This window comes from Elephantulus edwardii, unplaced genomic scaffold (genome assembly GCF_000299155.1).
Source record: "Elephantulus edwardii isolate Elephantulus edwardi_28Jun2011 unplaced genomic scaffold, EleEdw1.0 scaffold00135, whole genome shotgun sequence".
NCBI lineage: Eukaryota > Metazoa > Chordata > Mammalia > Macroscelidea > Macroscelididae > Elephantulus > Elephantulus edwardii.
In genome coordinates, this window is record NW_006399885.1 from 6867156 (window position 1) to 6872678 (window position 5523).

General features: G+C 38.3%; 1 protein-coding gene across 1 annotated transcript in view; it reads right to left on the bottom strand.

Moving 5' to 3' along the window:
• The window catches only part of MTMR6 (myotubularin related protein 6), a 49603-nt gene that overhangs the window by 35298 nt on the left and 8782 nt on the right, over window positions 1-5523 (bottom strand). The gene's annotated exons all lie outside the window — the stretch shown is intronic.

Below are 5523 nucleotides of genomic sequence, written 5' to 3' on the forward strand. Positions count from 1 at the left end.
TCACCCTTCTGCCCCCAACCCTCACCTCCTTGTACCCCCAATATGTTTTTCCCAATAAAAAAAATATTTTAAAAAAAAGAATATTGTAAAAAGGGAGTAGAAAGCACAAATATTAGGGGGACATGAAGAAGGAGTAAATTATAAACAGAAGAAAACCATTTTTCATACTCAAGAGTCAAAACATTTTACTTAAATTTAACTAATAACAAGGGGGAAATATATTATGCAAGTAAACAACAAAAATTAAATCTGAACACTGAAGGATTACAGATCCAAATTAGTGTCTCTATTATCCCTGCCAAGACCATTTGTCCAGCCCTGGTCTTTTATTCACACTACTTCCCCTTCCAAAAAGTCAAGGCAATGCAGGAAAGCAGTATGGGTAGTACTCAATTTATGACGGGCTACTGCTGCAACAATTCCCTAAGCTGGTTCTAACATCCCTCAAATACCTCATGAAAAATTTCCTTTTAAATTATTATCTTGTATTATCAGTATCTTTATAAATGTTGTCTTTGTGTCTTGGAGTTGGCATGAGAATGACACCAGCAGCAACTTACATGCTGCAAGGTTATATACAGTACACATTACTAATGACAAGGTGTAAATAATAATATAGGAGGTTATAAGAAGAGTACATCACAATATAAATGGGCTGTAAGTCTGGGACTCCATGCACCTCTTCATTAACAGTAGTACCCACACAACAGGCTGCCTTTGGAAAGCGAGGATTTGGAGCTGGTCAGAAATACACACGAAACAACTGCTTTGAAAAAATGGTATTCAGTGCTATTTTATTTAATAATGTTAAGTAACCACAAGTTATTTTTAAAAGTTTTTCATTAACATCTACAGAAAGAGGTGGTAGACAGTTCTTTAAATTATACGTATTCAAAACCAAATAGCTCTTATTTCATTAATTCTATACTTGTTCCCGTATTTTCCTTTTCCTTACTAAAGTTTAACAGCAAAATGCTCTCATTGTCAAATTATGATCTCCAAAATAACCAAGAATTACTTAAAAGACTGGTTATTTTTTCCTCAACTACCACATGTATATATGTATTTTTAGTAATACCTGTTTGCATATGGGTAAGACAATATATTTAAGTTGTGGTTTACTGCTTTAATAACTTACTTGTGTTTTCAAGCTTTGTCAGGCTAGCATCACAAAGCTGCCCTGCAATCCCTAAGGCAAGTGGTTCAAATCCACCAGCCGTTCCAAAGAAGAAAAAAGGGCAATCTCCTCCCATGCAATTTACTGCCTCTGAAAGCCCCCTGGAGGGTCAGCTATGTGTCAGTTCAGTTTCTACACAAGTTGCTTAGTGATATTGGTTGCATTCTTGACAGTGTGAACATTCTCATTATTTCCCTTTCGGTTGTTCCAATTCCATTAATCTAGTTTCCCTGTCTCCTTACGTTGTCATTTTTGTTTTAAAGTAATTGTTGAATGGGTGATCTCATGTATGTGATGATTGTTAAGCAATACTCATTCTTCTTAAGCCAATCTGTTATTTAGCTACTAAGTGACCCCAGGGACAGGTTTTGGTATAAGTTTCAAGAATATTATCTGAACAATAGTTTCAGGGAGTCCTGCAGTCTCAGCCAGTCCAGTTGGTCTAGTCAGCTTTCAGTCTCTGTTTTACAGGAATCTGAGGTTTTGATGCTCATTATCCTCTCACTCTATCTACTGTGGTCCTAATTACAACAGTCAATAGTGGTCACTAGGCACCATCTAGTTCTTCTGGCCTCAAAGTAGACTATCCTGTAGACTAGTTTCTTCTGTCTTCAGTTTCCTTCTTTGTAGATAAAAAGGAAGCCCATCTCAGGATAACAAAGCTGGATATGAAAAGAAGGAGGAAGGAGAAAGAGAAGTTCCTTAGATTTTAAGATTGCCAGACTAGCTTGTCTTTAACCCAGTTAGGATACAGAGAAAACAACTTATGTAAAAGAATAAAGAATATAAGAACTTAAAGCTTCTTATTCTCTTGTCGCGTTGTTAGTTGTAGTCAAGCTGGAGATGACTCATACCTGACCCTCCTGTGTGTTTTCAGAGAAGACTGCCCATCTTTCTTCAGAGGAGCTGCTGGTTAAGTTTGAACAGCTGCCTTTAAGTTGGCAGTGTAACTTCTTACCACTAGGCTACCCAAGCTCACTCACTACCTTGTTTTGAATATCATCGAGTTAGAACCGACTCTATGGTACACAATAACATAAATAAGCTTAGGGACCTCTTGACTGTTGTTGTTGTGTACCATTGAGACAAAACCGACCCATAGCTGACCCTCTGGTGGGTTTTCAGAGGCAGTTAATTGCATGGAAGGAGACTGCCCATCCTTCTCCCCCAGAGCAGCTGGCAGATTCTAACTACATGCTTTTGGGATTACAGTGCAGTTTCTTACCACTAGGCCACCAAAGCTCCCTCTCACTACCTTGTTGTTATGTACCATCGAGTCACTTGCAACTCATAGCGACCCTATGTACAACAGCACTGAACCCTGCTCTATTCTGAACAAACCTTACAGTCTCTGACACACTTAGTCCCATTACCCCAGTCAATGAATCAATCCATCTCATCAAGGTCTTCTCCTCTTGCGCTGTCCCTCCACCCTCCCTAGCATGATGTCACTCTCCAAGGACTGCTCCCTCCTTGCAAAATGCCCAAGCTATGTCAAACAAAATTTCAGAGTCCTTGCCTCTAAGGAGAAGCTTAGTCTCACCCTCTTTATGATGAACCTGTTTATAGTTCTTGTGGTCCATGTTATATTCAATACTCTTCTCCAGCACTATAGCTCAAAGGCACCAATTCTCCTTCTATCATCCTTAGTCATTGTCCGGCTTTCTGATGCACAGCAAGTAATCTGAAGACCATGGCATGGATCAGGCTCACCTTAATCTCCAGACTGATATTATTGCACTTCAATACTCTAGAGACGTCCCTGATAGCAGACTTTCCCAATTTTTTTTTTTTATTATTTCGAGGCTGCTGGTACCAAGAGTTGATTGTGGAGCCAAGCAAATAAAGCTGTTAACAATCTCAATCTTTTCACCACCTACCACAATGCTGCCAACCAGCCCAGTGGTGAATCTTTGTTTTCTTGACTTGGAGATTCAATTCATATTTGAGGCTGCAGTCTTTGACTTTCTGAAGTAAGCGCTTCAGGTCCTCCTTAGTTTCAGCAAGCAGGGTTGTGTCATAAGCATAAAGCAGGTTGTTGATGACTCTTCCACCAATCCTGATACCACATTTCTCCTCATACAGCCCAGCATCTCAGATGATCTGTTCTGCATACAGATTGAAAAGGTATGGAGACAGAATACATCCCTGGTGGACCTCCTTCTTGATTTTTGAACCATGTAGTGTCTCCTTGCTCTGTTCTGACAACTGCCTCTTGGTCCAAGTACAGGTTTTGCATTAGCACAATCAAATGTTCTGGGATTCCCATTCTTCTCAGAGTCAGCCACAGCTTCTTGTGATCCACACAGCCAAAAGCCTTTGCGTAGTCAATGAAGCACAGATAAACATTATCCTGGTATTCTTTGCTTTCTGCCAAGATCCATCTAACGTTAGCTATAATATCCCTAGTACCACGACCTCTTCTAAATCCAGCCCGTACATCTGGCAGTTCTCTGTTGACATATTGCTCCAAACATTTTTAGATCATTTTCAGCAGAATCTTGCTTGCATGTGATATTAATGATATTGTTCGATAATTGCATTCAAACAAAAAAATAATAGCAGAAATCATTACATATAACTTTCTCTGGTAGCAGACTGTGTAGTACGTTGGACTGCTAATCAAAAAGTTTTTTTTAATATAGCATTCCTTATGATGTGACAGATTATAAAATTAAGCTGAATTTGTTCTAAAATAATTTTATACTGAAGTTTTAAAGAACATAAAAGAATATGCTTTATGTGAGAAAATTTTTTTCTTTTAAAAAAAGAAAATAGTCCTGTTAAATAAAATTGTATTTTCTTTTATGAGAAAATACAGTGCTGTTAGAAATCCTCAAAAAGCGAAAGAAATTGGATATTTTCCTTTCCTAAAAAAAAAATCAGCTTACAAATGTCAGACCACAACTAGAACCAGTTTCTACAAATAAACTGCTTCTATTTCTCCTTTTCAACAAGGAACTGAAAATACTTTACAGATGTGACTACAGATTTTCACTAGCATTTACTTAGAAATAAACTTCAGATTTAGAAAGCAGCTATAACTTTCAGGTCACTGTTACTGAAACGCAGATAAAGAGTGTTAAGGTATGAGGTATGAATCCACCAGCCACTCCAAAAGAGAAGATGGGCACTCTCCTCCCACGAGATTAACTACCTCTGAAAACCTGCCGTGTCAGCTATGGGTTGGTTCCCACTCAATCTCTCTCTCTCTCTCTCTCTCTCTCACACACACACACACACACACACACACACACACACACAGATCCTTTAACTACATATATCACCAACAGACAAAAAGTGAGAAAGATTATAGGAAAAAGAAAGACTAAACAAAGAAGAAAAGAAAAAACAACTGGGCAGGGAGAAAGGAACTGAAGGGTGTGGCCATATTATAAAGGATGGTAAAAGCATACACATTTTCTTTTTAATGGCCACTTAAGGCAATCACTGCCAATTGTGAGTCTGCACTAAAAGGTAATGGTCTATACAGAAAGCTCAAATTACATCTGACTCTACAGTTTGAAATGGAAAAAAAACAGGCAATCATATACCCACAGAATCACATTCAGAAAGTTCCTATCTATCTTCAAAGGATCCCTGGTAGCACAGTAGTCAAATCCTTGCCTGATAATAGTATAAGCTGGCATTGGAGCCCACCAGTTACTCTGCAGAAAACAATGTGGCAGTCGGCTTCTGTAAAGAGTCCAGCCTTGGAAGCCCCATGGGGTATACTTTATCATACAGGTAGAATCAACGTAACTGCAACAATTTTGAGAGTTTCTGTTGTTCTCCATATTTAAGTGGAAAAATTTGCCTTGCAAAGACAGAACAGAACAACTATCCTTAATCATTGTTTTATGAGCAAATATTGAAGTACTCCACCAACTACATGCCATCAGATACCATGGCTACTGAAGCAGAAAACACATAGATTCTCTGATATGTGCTCACTCCTTCTATGTAGCCAGACATCCACCTGGGACTCTTAGAATCCTTATTCCACACCTTGTAGTACCAAGGCTGTGACAAGAAGAAACTATCAAAGAAACAGAGTACACCAGGTTCATGGTATATTCAGTATTCTTTGTCAATATCACCATCCAAAGGTATCAATTCTCTGGCTTTCTATACTCACTGTTCATGTATATGTTGTTTGTAGTTGTTAGGTGTTTTCTTTATATTGAGGTATAATCCATTCTAAAGGCTTTAAATCCTCATCACTTTCCCCAAACAAAGCTGTATATCACAAATTGTTAGTGAGTCTTCCTCCAATCCTAAAGTGTGTTCTCCTTCATATAGTTCAGATTTTCAGATTATATACTGTTGTTGTTGTTGTTATGTGC